This window comes from Acartia tonsa, chromosome 13 (genome assembly GCF_053477335.1).
Source record: "Acartia tonsa isolate MP-2025a chromosome 13, ASM5347733v1, whole genome shotgun sequence".
Taxonomy (NCBI): Eukaryota; Metazoa; Arthropoda; class Copepoda; order Calanoida; family Acartiidae; genus Acartia; species Acartia tonsa.
In genome coordinates, this window is record NC_137272.1 from 39144490 (window position 1) to 39168301 (window position 23812).

At 30.8% G+C, this 23812-nt stretch overlaps 1 protein-coding gene across 1 annotated transcript in view; it reads left to right on the top strand.

Annotated features, from left to right (window-relative positions):
- The first annotated feature begins 1846 nt into the window (after positions 1-1846).
- Positions 1847-23812, top strand: part of LOC145335296 (uncharacterized) — a 175062-nt gene continuing 153096 nt past the window's right edge. The window contains exon 1 of the mRNA XM_080181033.1: positions 1847-2021. The gene's annotated coding sequence lies outside the window, so the exon portion shown is untranslated. The remainder of the gene's footprint in view (positions 2022-23812) is intronic.

Genomic DNA, 23812 nt, shown 5'->3' on the forward strand with positions numbered 1-23812 from the left:
ACAAGTCTAGCGCATTTAAAGTCTTGGGTTGCTTTTGGGGTGGAAGATTTATTTCATTTTGTAGATTTAAATGATCAATAAAAATATTTTGCTTTGCAAAAAGAATATTTTCGCCTAAAATGATTTTTATTTTGAGACATTTTTAGTTTTTTAAATGAATAAATTTCTAAGTTGAATAGGAATATTTGAATCTATTATAAGGGTTGCCAAAGGGTAAATTTTGTTTGTGAAAAACCATAAATAATTGGCTGTTTTTAGGGGTCCCTTTGTTGGATTTTTAGGGGAAAGTTTTAGATCTTCTTGATGTGGTTTTAGGCTATTTTACAATTACAAACACTACCAACTTAAAAAGCAACAGAAAAAAGTTAAATACTGAAAATAGCCTATTCTATTTCTAAGATTAAGTGAGTAAATTAGGAAGAAATACATTTATTCTATGCATACATAAAAAACATATTTTTTTTTCTCTAAATAATAACCCAAAAATGAGAAACTTCAAACATGGCAGACTTGACTTGGCTTATAGGCCTGCTTGAGTATATATATATATGTGTGTGTGTGTGTTATATTCCATCTTCAGGCATAAGCGCCGCGCCCCCCTTTCCCTTTCCTTAACCCCCTTCTATCTGCCCTTCCTTCGCCTAAGCGCGTCGCGTCGTGTCCGTAGCTTCGTGCCAATAGCACAGAGGTACCATGATACAACTTTTTTGCGCACTTCGCGCAATTTCTTTTCGAAATTTTTTTTAAATATGACACGATAATAAATATTTCATAAGAAGCACACTAGCTGTTAAACAAGAAAAATCTATGAATTAAACATACCTATAAACCTTTATTTGGTAGTGATTTGCTTGTATTGTGATATATATAGTAAAGACAAGTTTTGGTAATTTTGCTGCTGTTCTTGACAGTAACTTGATAAGTTGAAAAGTAAATTTTGAAGTTTTATACCAGATAAAGATATTTCATTGTTTGCAAGAAAGAAGCTTTACAACGTATCTTAAAAATCAGCCAGATGACGTAATAAAAATAAGGGATTATCCATCTCTTTTTTAGGGGGTTTCTTTCCCACTTATACTCTCATAGCTCATTTTAATGAAGTCACATTTCTGATTTTTTTAGACACTTTGTAAAGCTTCTCAAGAAATTATGTCTTTAAAAAAATGTATTTGATTTTTAAAATTTTGATGGATTAAGACCAAATTACAAGATAATTGTTCTAACAAAATAACTTGTAAATTTGTTTCGATCTATTTACATTTTAATAAAAGTTTTAATGGAATAGTTTGTTGAAAAAAATAATGATAGTAGCAAGTCTTATCTATTTTCTTATATAAAACTTCTTAAGCCATTGAAGAAATTGAGATACTAATGACTATTTTCTGTCCAGGGTAAGTGGGTTAAAATCAACAACTTACATTTTGTGACTTAATTATATAAATGCTTTGCTTTAAATATTGTATCCTGTTGTCTCAGGATTCATTGTTACAAAAAGCAGATGAAAATAATAATTATATCATACAAATTAATGTTGTCAAATAGTTAAAAAAAAATTAATAGATGTATGGACTTTCTGGTAATAATTCTTAAACCGCACCATAGTGTAGCTATAATCATCATCCAAAGTTTGAAATTGATAGGACAATTCTAGCTTGCCTAAATTAACAAATTAATTAACAATATTAACAGACGAGCGTACATACCCTAATTATAGAAAAGCTTTGCATTAAAAAAACCTAAATAACTTTTCCTCCAAACCTCTTTTAGTGTTAACGATGGACTTTGTATGCGGTACCTCTGTCGCGAACTGTCTCGAGATACAATATCCCAAGCAGTTTAGCCCAGATTTCAACTAAGTGAAGACGTGAGTGTCAACTTTTTTTTCGTGATTTATTTCAATAATAAGAATAAAAGTGATTTTAATCATAAAAAATAACAGTGAGATTGTAATAAAATTACACATTTAATATGTTATTAAACAGTTAAAATAGATAATCTTAAAGTGAAATAGAAATTTTAAGGTAAGGCAAAAAACTTTTGAATTTAATATACTCTAATCCAAAACTTTTGACAGATCCAAAAAATTTTAAAGAACTTTTTTTTCAATTTAATTTAAATGTAAAAGCAGGGGCTTTTAAGGTAGGGCTGGGTTTTACAAGAGCGTTTGAAACCCCCCCCCCCCCCCACCGAAAAAAAATAATTAATATCCTGTTAATATGGTTTTATGCTATATAACTTCAAATTTAAGTCTTTGGTCGTCTAGACTCTCTCCACTTAATAATAGCTTAATACTGGATGCTAAGGGCGCATTATCTAGTTTAAAAAATCCTTATACACCCCCTCAATTCTTTATTTTTGAGGGGGAGGGATGTTACCCCCAGACAAAAACCTGAGCACGGACCTGAATAAAAAGAGTTCAAATGTTATATTTAAAACTTTTAAATATTGTATTTCAATTCGTTTGATGTAAAAATATTATATTATATAAAAGAACTTTCATTTTTAAAATTATTAAAATAAAATTTGTTTCTTTTATTGGGAGTTGTCAGTACATCCTTTTGGCATAAACTGAAAGGCAATTTAAAATGTTTTTATTATTATTGACATGCCTAATCGCCACGCTCCTAGAGGCTTTTTATGACAAATTGGGGAAGGGGAGATAGTATTTTTCTCCTGGGGAGATTTTGCCTAGGAGGATGGAGGTATCCTTCTAGAAAGCATGGACCTATAAGAATCTTTATTGTAAAGGAGAACCATATCGGTTCATTAGATAGCAAGATCCTTCTCTACACACAGACAGAGAGATATCCTATTACTTTTATTTAAGAATGCTATATATCTAAAGCTTGCTCTAATGTGTTTATTCTGCGTTTCTTTTAATTTCATTAATGTGATTTATTCTTTTTTGTTTATTAATACAATGCTTATTTTTAATGGCATGCTGAAGACGTTGTCAATAGGAAAAATTGATTATTTTCATTGCGATATCCTTTTATCTGGATAAAGCAATAAAAGTTAGAATAAAAAAGGTCTGTAAAACTCAACCAAAACGACAATAAACAGTAAAAAATGTCCTTAACCAAAAAGAATTGGAGTTTGTAGATAAAAAGTTTAATGTATCTAAACAAGGATGACAACATGTATAATAGGATATATAATTTGGAAGGAATTTTAATGTTAGGGGGAGATTTGAAATCTGCATCAAATTTTAAGGATTTGTTTTTATAAAATTCGTTATTTGTATAATTCTTTATCTAAAAGCGGAAATACAATTTAAGGTAATTAATTTTGACCAATAGGATAGGTGGATTAGAAACTACCTGCGCTCTAATTGGGTGAATGATGTACGACACTTAAGCTTCTCCAATCAGAGCGCAGATCGTTTTCAATCCACCAATCATAGATGTCAAAAATAATTAACTTAAATTGTGTTTCCGCTTTTAGATAAAGAATTATACAAAAAACAAATTTTATAAAAATCCTTAAAATTTGATGCAGATTTCATATCTCCCCCTAACAACTTATATATCCTAATGTATAAGTAGCAAAGTACATAAAGTCATAACTTTAGTTCGATCATTAAAGTAAAATAATAGATTGGGAAGGGGTTAAATAGTTCTGTATGTTTACGGGGTGGGGACCCTGTGCCGACCTTCAATTGCATTGAATATCAGCCAATAGCGTCGGAAATATTAACAAGACCAGAAATAAAGTTGCTTGCAGACGAAATAGGTCCCCACAGCTTGAACCAGGTAGTTGTCTGGGTTATATATCTATACTTATTCATTTATTGATCAATCATTACATCTAGATTGAAGGACTTAGTAAGTTATAAAAGTAGATCATTATTGTTCATTCCCTATATCTAAAAGTAAAAAATGAAAGTAAAACTTTTAGATCCATTATATTAAATAAATAATTGGCAATAATAAGCATTTTGACTAACCCACTATTCTAAGAAAAAAACATCATAAAAAAATTTAAAAAAATTAAAAAGTTATTGATAAATTCCAATTTAGTAATAAGTAGATAATATGTAATATAGAACCTAGTAAAAGTGTCTGACTCTGATTATGACGTAAAGAAAAATTAGCCAATGAGAGGCCACTATAAATTTTACCATTGGTCAATTACAGTGTGTATTGGCCTCTCATTGGCAAATTTTTTTTACGTCATAATCAGAGTCAGACACTTTTACTAGGTTTTGTAATATATATTAACAATCTTAAGTACCTTTTATACATGACGTTATTGGTCTGTTTTTTTTGGAAAATAGTTCTAATAAATATGTAATTGTATTTTAATAAACACTTATGTTTATTAATTACAAAAAGGATGCTTTTGATTAAAGTACCCAAAAATATTTAATATATTGACGTCTTATCAAAGATTCTTGAATTAAATAAGGATGACAACATCCATAAAAGCAAGCCACAATAAATCAGACTTGATAGGATAAACAAACATTAAAAAACTGTACAATAGAATGTTTTCTATATTTAACAATATGATTACAAATAAATAAATTTTAAAGGAGTAGTTTCACGAAATGCATTTGAACTTAATTTAGTGAACCGCATATTTTTTGCTAGTTAATGGGTTAAACTATATTTATATGGCATATATTTAAAAGAATTTCAATTTTCTACCACGTAGTTTTGATATTTTAAAAAAACTACGTGGTAGAAAATTGAAATTCTTTCAAATAAATGCCATATAAATATAGTTTTAGCAACTAACCAGGAAAAAATATGCGGTTCACTAATTAAGTTCAAATGCATTTCGTGAAACTACCCATTTACTGAAATATAGGTTAATTTAGGAGGACATACTACATTTTAAGACTTGAATATAGAGATGTCTCGCTTATAAAATTGTGCCACTTTGTCCTGGGAATCACCACTATTCTAAAATTATGAGACTGAGTTATGTCACATAAAGATGACTTTTAAGAATGCTAAGAAATTACCATGTTAAAAATAGACTTATAATATTTTTAACTTGCTCACTAAATTTGTACCAAACTGTTACAGGAATCATTATGCTAAGTTTAAGATTGGTAGGATTTTTCTTACTTGACTAAAATGACAATAAAAGTTATTTGTTGTTACGGACGGACTGACCTACGTCAAATGTAGAAAAAAATATATTATAAAATATGAATATACGTGGATTTGCTTAAAATAAACACGCCGCTATGGGAATAAAATCTTCACAAAAATTCATTTTTACCCTTTGACGTAAAAAGCAAAATTTTTATTGAAAATATCTCAAACACTAAGGTGATGATATACATGAAAGCGAAGCTTAGCAACTTAAATAATTGAAAAAAGGAACAATTCTAATATTAGAAAATTCAATGTTAGTTTGTTAAACTATTATAAACGGGGGATGAAATTTTAAGATGTAATTATGGAGATGCTAGGCTTATAAAAAAAATACCAATCGTTCTAAGATTCACTTTTTTAAATATCAATAACAAATATTTCATATTCAAAATTTGGTACCATAAAAACGATAGAAATATGAACATCCTACTGTTTAAAGTAGTAAAGCTTAAGATTTCAATAACCACTGAACCGATTGGGTCGTGGTATGGGTTATAATGATATTCAGATTATGCCTCAATGTTACATGAATAATTATGCAAGAGTTTAAATCGATGAGACAATTCACTTGTATACGAACTCATAAACTCTAATTTAATCCAGAGAGTGTGGGGACTATGGGCTGATTATTTCTCTAGTCCCCAAAGTTTTATATTAACGTTTTCTTATTCGTTGGCTTAACAACCTTGGGTGCTTTTAATGAATTGTGATTGGTTGGTTTATTATGTGGATTGTCTTAATGTTTCAACCACTTATTGTAATTTACATAGGGGTATTTTTTTTTTTACATTGGGGATCTACATTAATTTGTCAGACATTGTCTTATCCTTTTAGATCCCTGAAGATAAGCAACTTGGTTCCTAACTAAAAATCCACGTAATTCCTCCTCTACTGTTGATTTATTAAAGTCATATTGTATTCAATAAAACAAGGATATTATTGTTCAAAGAGTCGTTGAAAACTCTACAAAAACAATATTTTGACGGTTGAATACTTGGATACATAAAACTCTATGTAGCAAAGGTTTTTAGTGATATGTGTCTTTTATTCTGTAATGGTGCTTTCAAATCGGTTCTCTCTATATCAATATGTACACTCTCCTTCTTACTTTCTCCCCCCCCCCCCTCTTTCTTTCCCACTCTCTCTTTATCTCTGTATCTATCTATTTATCCCTCTATCTATCTATCTCAATATATGACTTTATCATTTTTTTTCTCTCTCTCTTTTTTCTTCTTTCTCTTTTTTCCAGCGTATTATATGAAATATTTAAACTATTATTGAACGTAATCGTGCTTGTTGAATTGAGAAAGGCAAATGGTACGAAAGAACATACGTAAAGATGGAAAAACTCTAGTTATAGAGTAGCTGAAGCATTAAAAAGCTTAGTAAAGCCATTTATAAAATTTACAATACCCCATAAAACATAAAATTTACTATAACTACCAATTGTTTGGTAGAATTCTTCAGTTTGCAATGGCGGCACAAATAATCCAACCCACCATATTCATTATGCATCAAAAAATTTCTTATTTCTGAGGGGGGGGGGGGGGCTTCTACTTTAATCTACAATTCTTTACAAACACCCAATAAATTTTAGATTGGGTGTTTTGGGTGCATGACTTGCATTATAAGACATTTTACATTTGTTTGGATAAAATAACCATAAAAAAATAAAAGTTGGATAATTAAATCCTGTACAACTTAACTGATAAGAAAATAATCTTCACAATTAAATAAAAGATATTAAAACATAAACAAAAGACACTGAATAATAAAAAAATCTAAATACACAATTTGTAAATCCGGAAATTGGGGGGAGGGGAGGGGGGATTGATTACATCACCAACCTTAACAAATAATTTATTATTATTAATATATATAATTGATTTTTAAGTGTGTATTATATATCATTATCAACATTCAACAATTGGCCCTAAAATAATCTAACCTAACCAAAAAAATCAAAAAATAATTTTGTTTTTCACCTAAAACTCGTTTGTAGTCCAAATGCAATATGAGATAAACAGCTAAATTGGCTTTTTTAAATGTCATGAAGTCGACATAAATTTTTGAAACTTTTAATTTTATGTCACCAAAAGCTTCCAAGTTCCACTGGTTGTTATACTTTAATATGTAAATTCTTTACTCCCTCTCATAATTAACTAAAGGATAATTACTACTTCAAGAAAGAATAAAGTGTAATCATATTTGTTAAGTAGTAATCCTTCTCTAAAAAGGAAGATGATTAAAGTCCCTCCACAGATTATGACGTCATACGATAAAATAGCCAATAAGAGGCCAGTATACACTGTAATTGACCAATAGTAAAATTTATGATGGCCTCTCATTGGTTATTATATCGTATGACGTCATAATCTGAGCTGTGGAGGGACTTTAATCATCTTCATAAAAAAGTAATATTAGAAAATATTTTTTGGCGTAGAAATAGTTTGCCCTTCCTATAAAAGAGTGGGAGAAGATTAAATCGGCGTTGCTACAAAAGACCAACTCTACAAAAGACCAATGCCTACAAAAGACCAACTAGTCGGTTCTACAAAAGACCAACGCCTACAAAAGACCAACTCTACAAAAGACCAACGCCTACAAAAGACCAACGACTACAAAAAATCGTAGAGCTGGAAGGTCTATAGCTGCAACTGGTGTAGCATCATATTTGTATTTATCAAATTAATAATTATAATGAATATAATGTATGCTTTAAATAGATTTTAAGCGACACAATTACAAGAAAAAAATTGTAATTATTTTTTTGTATCAATGTAATCAAATAATGGCTTGAAAATCTTCTAAATTTTAAAGAAAAAATCTTCCAATTTTAATGATATCCAATATGGCGATTAAAACACAAGGACAAAATTCAAAACCGAAATTTCTTTCTTGAATAACTTTGTCCACAGGCTGAATTTTAAAATTCCGTCCGACAGTTTGTCCAAAGTCTGTGTTTGCTACGTAACGAAATAGTTTCGAACCCGATACAACCTTGCTTTTAAAAAATTGACCCTTTTGTAGTTGTTGGTCTTATGTAGGTGTTGGTCTTTTGTAGGCGTTGGTCTTTTGTAGGCGTTGGTCTTTTGTAGGCGTTGGTCTTTTGTAGAGTTGGTCTTTTGTAGGCGTTGGTCTTTTGTAGAGTTGGTCTTTTGTAGGCGTTGGTCTTTTGTAGCAACGCCATTAAATCATCGTGCATTGTCCTATGCCTGTTAGATGTACGTACATGACCCCTAAAACATATGCCATAAAAATAGCATTCAAAATTCTTTACAAAATAAACAAATTTATCTAAAGATGCATTTTTTTCAACAATGCGCTTAAGAATCTTCTTTTTAGATGCGCTGCATCTTAATAAACATCCTTCATCACAGTCTTTCATTGTCAGGGATGGGGGAGACATTGGACTGTAAATTACACAGGTACCCAATGTTTTACATCACCTTTTGCGAAAAGCTTGGGTACTTTTATTGAAATTTAATTGGTTAGTAGTTTTTTAACTTTTAACAAAGAATTAAATCTGCAGAAGGGGTTATTTTATTCATCATCATTGGGGATGTGTATCAATTTATCGTTCTTTGTCCTTGAATACATAAACATAGCAAACATTCATCTGGATTATCTTGAGTAGATTCCCCTGACCAACAAATTTTCATTTAGATTATTCTTTACTTGACTAACAAGTAGGTACATATTCTAACATTATAAATTCGTTTGTCTTTCTTTGTTGTTATTTTATGCTTTGCTTGTTATGAATATTGTCATTCTTGTTTTTTGTTGTATTGAGTTTCTTTAACATTCCATCTTTTTATAGTTAAGGACATCTTAAGAAATGACGTTGGGGCAGGGATACAGGGTTAAGGCAAAGAAAATAAACTAATCTATGTTAGCAATAAATAAGCTTGAAAATACTACATATTGTCTCAATAAAGAATATTTAAGGGGCGGAAGGGGGTATGTTTATGACATAAATAAAAGAGTTAGAAATGCATGGATTATGTATTTATTTTCAATGCATTTAACGCATTGACTTGGTTTTATCATCCGGTAAGTAAACTATATTTTTTTTGTAAAAATATTCCTGAAAATGAAAAGCTATATTTACTTTTAAAAAAAAACCATAACTAACTCAAAAATAGTAGACTTTCACCCTCCCCCCCCCCCCCTAAACTCAAAGGAAGACAAACAAACCACCCTTATTGTTTGAATGCTTGAATAAATTGTTAAAAAAAAAGCCCTTCACCCCTCCATTTTAGGATAAAAAGCTCACCCCCCCCCCCCACACTTTTTTTCGTTTTATACTAACCTAATAAAGCTTTTCTAAAAGTCTTATAAAACACCCAAAAAATAATCTCAGACATCGCGATTGTAGCAATAAAAAAATCGTTATTTTCAGTATGAAAAACTAGTTGATTCACCCCACATATTTCATCACAAATAAAAAGAAAGATATAGGTTTAGGGTGTGGTAGTTTTCTCGGTTTGGGGGTGTTGCATTCTCTAATCCAATAGCCTAAAACCTTCCTTGAACCCTTACCAAACTGTCTTGAAAATGTTTTAAAATTCGAACATTTTTACTGCTTTATAGAATAGGATTAATATAATTATTTATGTTTTTAAAATAATACACAATTTCTGTATTTTTTCCTAAATTTTGCTAAAATATTTTTCACGCATTTGTATAAAGTTTTTCTATTGCTTATGAATAGGCTACGAAGATTTGTGTATGCCTTTATATTATGTTCACATAAAGATGTCTAATTTTAATTAGTGCAAAAAGGCTAAAGTTTATGACGGAATTAATAAGTTTAAAATTGTCCAATTTAATATTTTATCTGGTAAAAATTTATTTTTATATATTTTTTTACGTCAGGAATCTGCTTTTATCTACGAAAATGTTATTTATGATTACAGTTTATGTATATTTTTTTACAGTATAATATTTTACTGTTCTTTTTATTCATATATTTCAATAAAAAAGGGTAATAATATACCTGATAATGATTCAAATAAAGTTGCTTTGTTTATAATATTTTAGTTTTTTAGCAAAAACATAAAATATGGCTGTTTTTTAAAAACTCCTTTCCATAAAGTTACTTTCACTTCTCATATTTTGGGCAGAATTATCATCTTTGCGGTGTGACTACGTTGCAGCTAGGTGCTATGTCAGGAGCGTGACATTATAGGGTCTTTAAAACAATTCTGACTAATTTTCCAAAGAAAAGACTCAAAATTGACAGATCCGCCATGTCTCAATGTTTGATGGGTCTGTCTTTTTTTTGTCAAATTTGCAAGGATTGAGTTAGAAACTTAGTTAAGGTGTCTATACAAAAACTTAACATTATGGGGTCTAAGGACTACTAAAAGTAAGTAAGTTGGGGGGAAGTTTAATCCCACTAACAGCCAAGTTTAGGACTTTTAGTGTAATTATAAGACTTATTGTAAAGCGTTTTCTTAATATTTTTTTTTTTGATTTTTTGTGGGAACATAGATTTTTTAACAATACCTCTGAAAACTACAATAGACTTATAGAAGAAGTAGGTATGGGTTTTTCTATTATTTTGTGGGGACTTTTAAGGACTTTTGAAGGACTCATATACATATATGTACCTTTTTTGTTGTCATTGCTACTCTAAAAACAAAATGAACGTCTGTCTTTCTGTATTTTTTTATGTGAAAAGCACGATTTTATTTGCTATTATTAAAGATAAATGTTCGAAATTCTTGAAATAAAGAACTCTATGAATATAACTTACTTCGTTTATCCGTCTTTCTATTGCTCTGTCAATTCTTTCTAAAAATGTGATTTTTCAGCTGATCAAAGTAAAATTAAAAATATTCTTTGAATAATGACCAAATAAACCACTTTTTGTTTGTCGGATGTGTTGTCCTATGGATGTTGTCATCCTTGTTTATGTCATTGTTAAAATTTTTTTGAAAAGATGTCTTTATAAAGATTTGACACTAAGGGTCAGAGTGATAATTCAACGTTAGCTAGCATATCCTCCCTTAGTTTACAGCGGTTTCCCTAAAATTTACTTGTAGAGCACTGGAAACCCCTTACCTAATTTTGAAACACTTTAGGTTTGGTTATTTTGGGTTAGTTCGCAGGGGTTAAGTAAAAATAAAAAAAAGTAATTTCTTTTTAACTTTAATTTATTTTAATAATAAGGAGTAGAAGGGTATTTGCTCGCTGAGCGCTTTGAAGGAAAGCACCAAATATACTAACTCTTATCATACCAACATATTTGTATAATCTTTGGACCACCATGTTATCGCCGATAATTATTCAGCTCTGAATACTTTGAATCAACGTCTTAAATAATTATACAAGTTTCGATAATTTGTCAGACAAGAACACTCCAAAAAGGAAAGGTGCCATAAGTCAATATAAACCATTGAAAAATTCTAAGTAGATTTTTGTTGTGAAAAAAAATAGTTGAAACGCCTAGTTTTAAAAAGGTTTTCTGTTAATGTACAACGTTTCCTTAATTTAAAACAAGGATGATAATATTCGCATTAGCAATCTTAATGCTTTCCCTAAATGGCCCATACTCACCTAAATAAAAAAAATTTAAAATAAGAGAGGCGATTTTTCCCCAGTACCTACCAGAGGGGTCCTAATCTTGTGGGCTTCACTGTACTTAATGTTACCTATTCTGACCTAAAGTTTAGAAACAAATACATGAAAAAGCTTCCATTTTTTTCAAAATAAGGGGGGGGGGGTTCGCTGTTATCTTATTTTGTTTTTATAATATTAAAATAAAGATGTAGTAATACCGTTACTAAAAGGACACGCCATGCAAGTAATGTTGATGGTAGGTCTTCCGAATTTTAAAATTATGGGGGAGTTGATAACGCCCTTTGGCGGGCCCATGGTTTCAAGATTATAATCTTATCAAAAAAAGCTTAAAGGAAATGATTTTATTGAAAATGCAATACGTTTTTAACGTACAGATGAACGAACATACCATAATTATAGAATTGTGCTGCTCAAAAAAGGGCAACAGTTGGAAAAGCAATAACCTTAATCAGTTGGGATACTAAATAACCAAAAACGTATTCTTACCCCATTCCAATTTAATGTACTTTGTCTGCATTTACAATGGTTAGCTTGAAAAGGAGAACCATATCGGTTCAGCTGTTAGCGAGATACTTTAGACAGACACACAGACAGAAAGACATTCTATATTCTTCAAAATCTTATTAAAGGCCGTTTTGATGATGTTATAGATCAGACATTTAATACAAAGTTAATACAATTTTTGAATAAATTTGGGTTAGCCGTTACAGAGATATTGTATTAACACTTCTCTTATCCTTCAATGGTATTTACGACACCTTTTCCTTCCAACTTATAAAGTTAAGGAAATTTTGAAAAATTTCACACTATGGAAAAAGTTTTTCAATAGACAACCAATCCGTTGATTGCACAGCCTTTGTCTGGAAGTCCTAACTGTGCATAGTAATGAATTGTGCCATTTTAAGAGCTAAGGCATTATCCCGACTTCTAATGTGCCTAGTGATGAGTTTCGTCTGTTTATTGGCCAAGGCATACTCCTTACTTATATTATTAACGGGGATTATAAGGAATATGATAATGAACAATAAATTTATGTACATCCCCAAAATACCTCTTCTGTAGATGAAAATCATTGGTTAAAAAGTTTATGATTTGTACCAACCAATCCAGATTCATTTTAAGCCCCATAGTTTCATTGAAACTTTGGATGTGTAATTTACAGTCCAATGTCATTTCCCCCTGACAATTAATCTGAAATTTTGTTATAAGTTTTACTTGGCGGATTTTTCCCCACTGTGCCCCTCAATTAAAGCAATCTAGAAAAGGGGTGTTAAAGTGAGTCGTTGAATGACTCGTTAAGTAAAAAAATACCACCCCAATAAAAGTAAACCCAAAAATGGCTTTAAACTGAGTTTCCTTTAGTCTTTATGGGCTTTTTTATATGGGGGGATATATAACTGTGTTTTTTTATTGAATTTTCTTATAAACATTACATAAATGATTATGAATTCATAAACTTTACAATAAATATTTTGAACGAGTTAGTATTCTTAAGATTAAATTCTACTGTGACACTCTGTTGATATGCCATTTTAATTGGGTTATTGTCGACAATTTGGCTTTAATACAAGGTAGTCGTTGCTGACATGATCTTTTTTGACAATATTCACATATACTATATTGCTTTAATAAAAAGAAGTTTTAGCTGACATTATTTCGACAGCCTAATAAAAATACAACTACATACTTATAAAAACGGTACCATTATTCCCCCCCCCCCCCCTACTACCCAGTTCAAGCTTACAAAATACTACTACTTATTAAAAACCTTCGATTTCTGACAAAATCTATTTTTAATCATTGGGTTACAAGTTTACAAATTTAATTCTAATACAAAATTACCGTTTTTTTCCAATTTAAGCATTTTTTTCCCTTTTTTCGGGGAGGTAGAAGCTAAAAAAAACAATATTTAGGTTAATAAAAAACAGGGAAACTTTTATTGCATTGGCGTTTACAGGGATTTATCAGGAGCTATAGTTTATTAGAGGGAGGAGACACTCCCCTACACCCTCCTTCAGCACGCCGCTTATGCCTTATGTATTTTTGTTTTTAATACTTAATGTTTAGTCTGTCTGTCAAACGGTAGCGTGTCCCAAAATTCATGGAATATTTAATTATCAATCTCTTTTTTAGGGGTTTTCTTTCCCACTCTCCTCTCATCATCCTCATTTTATAACGTCACATGGATCATTTTTGACACAATTTTAACACAATTTGGGCTTTGTCAAAGAACATAACTTACAGTCAATTATTTTGTTAATATTTTAATGACCGACTTACATACGAAGAAATCCTAATTAAATAGTAGCTTTGCTACTTAAATTTGACTTTAAAATGCTTAAAAAATAAAATATTTTTTGAGCATATAATCTTTAATCAAAGATTTACGGTGTGCAAACACTACCGCGTGTTATCATATTTCATATTCGCATAATTGACAAAATATTAGAAGAAGTGTTTTCTATTTAAAAATGATGAATATCTGCAGGGTTAAAACCTTTTCTCTGCCACTCTAGAAAATAATGTATAGCATGGTATAACAAACAATTTTCTACGAATATAAAAATGAAATATCATAATATTAAAACCAGTCTTGTTAGCCAAAGCATTTGTCTCCTCTGGACTTTCTATAATACGATGCGATAAATATCTATTAAAGATGATCAAAAATAAATAATAATTCGCAGTTTGGATGATTTCCTTAGACAAAACGTCTGCGGAAATGAATGTACACTAAGATTAACCACTAAAAAAACTGATTTTAAGGGGGAAATGGAAATAGATATATTTAATATATAATAATGTTAATGCAATGTAGCCAATTCAGAGAGTAAAGATAAAGAATTATTCTAAAGCATTAGCAATCTGTTAATCCTTGAATATAAAGTAGTAAGGTTTTTGTTTGCCTGAAGCTTAAGATCTATACAACATCTGAACCGATTGGTTTCTATATTTTGGGTAAGCTTCACATAGGTCCTGTGATGGTTTTTGGCTATTGTTTCACATTTAAGTCTTGAGATGGGTTTTTACTCTCTCTCTCTCTATACATTCAAAAAAAGAGAGCCTAGACTGTAGGGTCGTAGCCGCTAGTTGTAGGTAAATCTGTTAATAGCTTGTTGTACTTTTAGTAAATGTATAATATAATATTCAAACATATAGAAATAGAACCCCAAACGAACATTAGAGGAAAACTTTTTGTTGAATTTATTGTGGGTTAGGTTAGGTTCAGTATAGGTGAGAAATACCTTATAAGTACCCCGTGTGGTTAGGTTTCTCACACTACAAATATCACGTGTCTGACATAACAGCAGCAGTAGTAGATATACGTTGGTATTTTTTAGCAATTTTAGAAGAACCCTAAAAATTTGAAGGAAAGGAATTTTTGTTGTTGATCGTGATTTGATTAGAACAGCGCGGCGAGATTAGGTAGGGATCTAAAGGGATAAGACAATGGCCGATAAATTGATTTACATACCCAATGATGATACACAAAGCTACTCCTTATATAGATTACAATCAAAATACAATAAAAGTCCCAAAAGTTGTTTGGTCTACGAATAAGAAAACTTTAATATGAAACTTGTGGGACTAGAGTAATAAACACTAATAATAGAGCTAGTAATAGACAGCCCAATGTCCCCTCCTTACGTTGATCCATGGTAGAAACGTTGATCATGTTTTAAACTGCCCAATGCTGTTTATAATATTAAAGATGTTAAATACGTTATGGAAGAAACATTTTATTAGGAGTTTTGAAAATATTTTACAATATCCATGTTTTCTATATCCACTACTAGGAATTAATCTGGGATTGTCCCCCCCCCCCCTCCCCTCCACCTCGTTTCCAACTACTTGACATTTCAGTCCACCACCCCTGTTGTACTTGAAGATATTGTGTTGACATCCTTAAAAACATGTCGTTAGAGTATCGTTATGTCGATACAAAAACAGCTTTTATTGGGCAATGATTCCTTTTGAAAAAAATTAATGACATTTTTTGTAAGCTAAGATCACTTTCCTTCAATGTCATTTAGTCGACAAAAGTTATTAAAATTAATTGTCGACAAAGTGCCACTTTTTTTTAACAAGGATGAATTTTTAACAAGAAAATAGCCTAAAACCACCACAGGACCAGTAGGTATATTCCCTGAAGAGTAGAATCCGATCGGTTCAGTGGTTACCTAGATATTAAGGAACGGACGGACGGACAGACAGGCATCAAGCTACTTTATATTGTAGATAGTTAAGCCTTGAAATTCCAATAGTGTTGAAAGGATAAGGGGAGGAGAAATGATTGTAGATTATAATGACCTTCATTGTCCTATCCCTTCCGATTCCAACACATACAGGCCCGGAAAAAAATGAATTAAAAAGCAAAATAAATCAAATTACAAACAAACTGAAATCTTATTGAAAATTTCCCAAACATATGTTTTGACTATTCAAGATTTTTTTACTAAAAAGTTAGAAAAGTCTATCAATGCAGGTATAAGACAATGGCCGATAAATTAATGTACATCCCCAGTGATAATACACAAAATTACCCCTTCTATAGATTATTATTGGTGGTTGAAATGTTTGGACACTCAACTTAATGAACTAACCTCTCAAATTCATCAAAAGTACTTATAGAAGTTAAGCTATCGAATAAGAAAACGTTCTTATGAACCTTTGGGGACTAGTGTAATAAACAGCCTAATGTCCTCTCCCTTCAAGAGATCGATGTATGTGTTCAGTTCATGTCTAATGTGTGTAATAATCCATACTTTTCAGTGATGCATATTATTGTTTTTATGGGCCTAGGATATCTAGTTTAGGGGGATGGGGAAAGATCACACCCTTAATTTTTTTTTATAAATTAATTAATCAATTCTTTCTTTTCAGGTAAGATTTGCTTGGTCTTAACCACTCACAAACCTAGGTACAGATGTTGTTTAACACCAGTAATATTGAAAATATCATCATCACAATAGCGTTATATATTAAACTAGCGGCTACGCCCCTAGTATCCAGAGGCTCAGTATTCAAAGGGGGAAAACTATAGACTAAAATCATCTCAAGGCTTCAATCTAAAAATGGAATAGCCTAAAACCATCCTGTGACCTATATAAAGCATACCCAAAACCGAGAACCCAATAGGTCCAGTGGTTATTGAGATCTTGAGCCACAGACAAAAAACATTACTACTTTATACACCAGGATATCTTAATTTTGGATGCGGGTATTATCCTACTAATGAAAGAATGTCGTTAATATGTCATTCATGACCTTTTACTATCCCAATAGTCGATATAAACCTTTAAAAAGGTATTATTAGCTTTTTTCTAACCATTAAGAAGATTATTTTCTATACTATTAATAATAATATACTTTGCACTAGCCCTTAATGTACTGACGTACGAACGGCTATGAATCTCTGTCAGAGGAGCGTAGCTACTCCTGATTTGTTTTAACTGTGTAATACTGTGATGTAAAGCAGAAAATTATATGTATTACTTCATTTTCTTCAGATATATACATATAATTTTATTTAATCTGCTTAAATGCATCGCTTTCGCGAGGCTCCAGATAATAGTTACTTTTTTAGGGCATAGCCGCTAGTATAATTCAATTAAATTAAATAAAGTAACAGGATGTCTGTTTGTGTCTGTGTACTGAATTGTAGTGTATTTTACGTACTAATTAAGACTTATTCTGAATGAGAAAGATCCAAAAAAATAGTCTAAATAATTATCATCAAATTATTTGTTTTATGTAAATTTTATGTTTTGAAAAAAAATTACAAATTAACTGCCTCCTTTTTTTGTCACCAGAAGTAAAATCTTTTAAATTATGATTAAATTTGAGACCCCTAGCGGACAAATATTGAACTACATATAATACAAATTTATATTTTTTATCTCTTTTTGGCATATAAACTCTTAACTGTAAGGGTTGTTTCTCTATTATGCTTTTCTTAGAGGACGAGAAATGTTCAATTAAATTGTTAATTTGCCTAGATTTAAAAAACCTTGCATAGTATAGGTATTCATTCATTTAAAGCTTATTGTTGTACTATACCTATGAAAATAGCTGTTCTGATTTCCGTCATATTTAAATCTTTTCCCTGAGGGTTGGAAAAATTTTATGAAAAACAAAGTATACTTTTTGATTCTATAATATTACTATTATTATATAAGATTTTTTTAAAAAATGTTATATATTGAGGGAGGTGGGGGAGAGAGAGATTATCCAGTCGCCCCCTCATAAATATTTTTTCATATAGAAAAAAAAATTTAGAAAAAAATTTTGGATGTCGTATCTCTTAGAAAGTTCAACAAATACCCACTCAAAATAGCCCAAAACCTAGCCATGCCTTCAAAGGTTACAAACACACATACATATATTCTACTACTTTAGTATATAGTATACAATTACTTATCTCTGGTTATTGTTTTTCCCATGTTAAAGTTAAAATTAAAAATTAAAACAAGAAGATATCAGGGAGTAAGGGAGGGGACAATGGATCGAATATTCAATTTTTCAAGGAGTCTCAGACTTTGGGGACTGGCTTAAAGGGAATGTGCACGAATACAGAAGATTCTTACTGATTTTGGGGACTTGCGCATCAATGCCCCGCTAACTAGCTGAGCTAGTTTTGAATATGCAGACAGAAAAGTTTGGTATTTATCGCTGGTTTTAACAAATATTTTTTCCCAAGAAAATGTCTTTTCATGTTAGAAACTCTACTGTGATATTTATGTATTAAATAATCTAAGAACCGCTTGAATTTAGGGGTTAATTTATAAATATATCAGAAGGGTTGAGGTAGTTCTAAACAAGATTTTTCTAGTGATTAATTACAGAATGTTTACTACATTGTGATGTGTTGATAATTTAGTTTTCAAGTAAATGATTTTTTTCTTATAACTAATTTTGTTCTAAATTAGGTTACCATGATCCCTTTACAATTATGGTAAAATTTTCTTGATAAATCTGGTTTTCATTGCTTTTCAGCGAACCCTCTTAAATTGAATTAATTGCCCATTGTCCCCTCCCTTACTCCCTGAGAAGATATACTCAAACATCAGAGATAAAGTAATAATAGTTATTTCTCGCATTGTATTATATAAACAGCTTTCCGCTGATATAGAATGTACAATTAATATTATGATTGTACATTTTTATATTTGTAGAAAACTGGATATAATACGATGCTAGACATAGTTTTTCGTATGGATGAGAACCGGTTCCAATCCACCGGAATACGAGAAAATTGTTTATATGTTTAAAACTTTTCAGAAATATGCGTTTATATTATATTTATTAGATAAATTTTAAAATACGCCAAAAGCCAATATTATGAGACAGGCCTCTCTAGCATCTAGGGGAGGGAGGGTAGTAAAATAGTCTTGAACCATCCTTAAGACTTAAATTTAAAAATGAAATAGCCTTAAACCCACCCGGGATCTATGTTCAACTTTTCTAGAATATAGAACTCTATCGTTCAGTGCATAGGAAGATCTTAACTTGCAGAAACAAAAAACCTTACTACTTTTCATAATAGGATTTTCGTATTTTTTTTATGATATTAACTTTTTCTTTTTCTCTGATTTAAAAAGTTAATTTCCTAGTTCTCATAACTTAATAGGTGTGTATTCACTACCGCAAATGTATCCAGGGATATAAAGTACAAGAAAATGGCCGATAAAATAATGTAGATCCCCAAAAATGATACACAAAATTACCCCTTCTGTAGCGTAAGATTATTGGTTGAAATGTTTTAACAGTCAACTTAATAAACCAACCAATCAAAAGTCCCCAAAGTTGTTAAGCCAACGAAATTACGAATAAGAAAACATTATTATAAAACTTTGGGGACTAGTGTAATAAACAGCCCATTTTCCCCTCTATTCTTGTCATTAAAGATCTCTTTTATTTAATTGCTTTTGTGATTTTTTGTGAATATGAAAAAAAGATATAAAGAATAATATTGCGTTAATGAAGGCACAACTGCTAAATATGACAGCTAGGCAAAACAGGAACAAAAATGAATCTTCCCCCCACAGTTAATATATATCTAATGTTTGGTAGAAGTTGAATAAAGAGGGGTTGGGATTGATATTACACCTGTACAAACAATATTCTGCCTCCAACGTTTCACTATCAAAAAATGCAATTCTCTTAAATATTGTAGCAAAAATTTAGCTTCTAATTGTATTTTAAATGAATTTTAAAACAAAGATGCCTTGACTATTAGGCACAATATTAAAAGCGTAGCATTTTCATGAATTCGTCTTAAATGTAATATGAATTCTGAATTTTATGCAATTTTACGACATATTGATTTATCGTTGATTTTTTAGTCTTCTGTTTTCACCATGTTTACATGTGCAGTATCGTTTTCTATTTTAAATTTCTATAGCTTCGCTTAAATGGATTTTGCCATCATGGTTACTAAAGCGATCTTCCTTATGTGTTTTACATATTGGTTTTTAAAATATAGTATAATTTTTTTACTGCCTTTATTTTATTGCCTTTAAAACCAAATCAGCGACTGAATTTTTAATATTTTTTTGTTTTGTTTAGGCTTTTATTGTTTTCTTTTAACACAATTCCTTCTACCTTCATTTAATCTGATGCGATAAATGGCCTAAAACCTGCCCTTTCGCTGGACATACAAACAAACCCTAATAGAGCAGATTCTCTCTTTTGCATTTGGATATCTAACAAAATTTTTATAAGTTAAAATTAGGTTAGGTTAGGTTAAGTAAAGACAAGAGGAGCCCCGCAGAGTTTTTATATCGTAGGGATAGGGCTTCCCATAAGGGGCGGGGGGTAAAGTAACACCCTTTTTCGCTGGCAGTCAAACTGTTATAAAATTATTTAATTAACAAAAAAAAACTGTTAGATTAGCTAATGGAAAAGTTGGAGGCAAATTAGTTTACCTTCGGGTGCAATATCATTGTTTCCATTCCTTACTTACCCATTTCAAATTCGAATTGACAATGATTTGAAAAGGGCATTTTTTGAAACAGTTAACTTTTTGACATAATCCAGGGGAGAAGAAAAGTGTCATGAAAAAAAAGATTAAAATTACTACAAAAAATTATAATTGCTCAAACAAATTTTCAGAATGGCTTCGAAACCGTTTAATATTAGTTGATTGGAAACGGTTCTCAGCTATACTGAAAAATCATGTATAGCATCGTATTACAGACAATTTTCCACGAATATTAAAATAAAAATAATAAGATTAATACAATTTTTTTTTCATTTTAATTTCAGCGGATATTGCTAAATGGTTCTTTTTGTGTGCATTTTAAAGCTTTTTAAATGTCCATGTATCCGTTTTCAAAAAAAAATAACTAAAAAGATTTTTAAGATGATTTGAAATGATAACATTTTTAGGTCCACTTATATTTGTGGTTTTTAAACCAAGATCGCTTTTCTAAAATGTTGAAAAATTGGAGATTTAAAGTATGAAGGAATAGTTATTTCTCGCATAGAATTATAAACAGCTTTCCGCAGATAAAAAATGTGTAATTGTCTTATGATTGTACAATTTTATATTCGTAGAAAACTAGATATAATACGATGCTAGACATAATTTTTCAGTTTGTATGAGCACTTGTTCTGATCCATTGGATATTGATCGGTTTCGAATGAAAACGAGAATATTTATTTCTCGTATCGTATTATAAACAGCTTTCCGCGGATATAGCCCGTGCCTTCGGCACCTCGGGGCTAAAAAAACTAGTTTTAATCTTATGATTGTACATTTTTATATTCGTAGAAAACTGGATCTAATACAATTCTAGACATAACTTTTTCTTATATATGAAAACCGGTTCTGATCCACCGGATATTAATCGGTTTCGAATGAGTACGAGAAAAGAAACATTAATTTATCTTAATTGAAATTGATGCATTAGTTTAATTATCAAAATAGTTATTTTGTGAGTATAGTAAATGGGAAGGGAGGGAATATTGGACTCTAAATTACATTGGTACCAAAAATTTATGAATACGTCATCTTATTCGTTGGATTAAAAGCTTTGGAGAAAATTTTATTGAATTTTAATACGAAATTATTAAAGTTTAATTTTTTCAACGAGTAATTCAAGTTAGAGGAGGGATAATTTTGTTTATTATCATTAGGGTTGTATATCAATTTATCAACCATTGTCTAATCCCTTAAAATCAGAACAATAAATCCAAAAATTGGGGAAACAATTATAATTCATTGTTATTTATCAACTTTTAGGTATAAAAATGTATTTTTAAAGCATGTATTAAATGTAGTATACGTAGATGTGCTATTATTTCCGCATTTTAGCATACAAATAGAGTTTCATATTATATATAAGTAAAAGGATGTCTGTCTGTGTGTTGCAAAGGATCTCGCTAACCGCTGAACCAATATGGTTATACTTTACAGTGAAGCTTCTTATAAGTCCAGAGATGGTTTAAAATCATTTTCGGGAAGGGTTTTTAAAAACTAGAGGATGGAAGGGGTTAAATAACTATATGTCCCCATCCTAGGGACCTTGTGCCGACTCTCAATTGGGTCTTTGAAAATCAACCAATAGTGTCGGGAATAATAACACAGCCTAGTAGCAAAAAAACAGTTTGCTAGCTGACGAAAATGCCACTGGAAAAGGGAGGAGGTAGTTATCTGTATATACATATATTCTATTGATCTGAGGTGGATTCTTAAAAAAAAATTGCCCCACTAAGCGATTCTGAAGGCTTTATTATGTGACATACTTGGGGAAGTAATGGCACATCTTATAGTTGAAGTATTTCCTTATACCCAGTAATATTTACTTTTACAATATAAAATAAACACATTTTTATTAAACTAAAAAAATATCCTTCCTTTATCCATATAGGTATAAAAGTAACAGGATGTCTTTCTGTGTGTCTGTTCGTTAAGCGCTTGACTTTTTCTTTTTAAAACTAAAATTAAATATGTGAAAGGTGCGAATACCCACATCCCCTAAAGAGGCCTTTAGGGGCGTAGCCGCTAGTATAAACTAAAGTAACAGGATGTCTATCTGTCTGTTTTAGGTAGCAAAAAATTTCGTAAACCACTGAACCGAAAGATATGGGCCCACGGCAGGTTTTAGACTATTTCGATAAAGAACCCAACACCTAATATATTTGGTTTACTCATTTTCTGTAAAAAGTTAAGTTTTGTCATACTATTTTTTTCTCCGAAATTGGTGGATTATCTTTATTATTATAATCAAATAATGCAATTGTGTAATGCGATTTAGAATTGATTTTTTACAATAATTATTCTTCTCACTCTTGCATGTATGGACATAATTGTTCTTGTACATATTACTTTATTGTACAGAAGTGTCCTCTGCGCTCTTTACATGTCTACAATTTCAAATGTTTATGCATGTCGATTACAAGGCATTGAAAGTGATCATTGCTGACATAATATTAACACACTAGAAGCTGATTTTTTCCTATTTATGTCAACATTGTAATCAACATTACACCTCAAAAGCTGCGCCTCTAACATCAAGGGGTTCCTAATTAGAAGAGAGAGGGAACAAAAAAAATTATTTAAATCTTAAGTCTAATAAAAAAATAGCCTAAAACCATTTCGAGACTTATGTAAAGCTTCACTGTAATTATACAATATTTATTTAGTAAACACCCTAATTATAATGGTGTTTTGCTACCAAAACAATAAGACAACTTTAATGTTTTGAGATAGAATGAAATAAGAGTCGCGCCTACAAAAATTTAATTACAAAACTCGCCGCGCGGCCCACCAAAAACTAAAGGGGAATAGCAAGGGTATAATTAAGAAATTTTGCGCGGTTTTTGCGCGCGCGCATGGTCCTAATTCTTCCTCATGCGTGCTGCGCAAAAATCACATTTTTGTCCGCGCGGCGGCGGTTCGCATTTTTGTCGGCTATTATATGGACAATTACAGAAAAATACATACAGATATACAGACGATTTTGGCCAAAAGAAACTTGTTTCTTTTCTCTCTAGGTAATTTTTCAAACTTACAAGCTTCAAATTGAAATCTTAATGGTTTATTTCAATTACTAGCCTCTAGGGTCGGAAGGTGATGTTAGGAAAACAGCCTAAGTCCACACAAAGACATC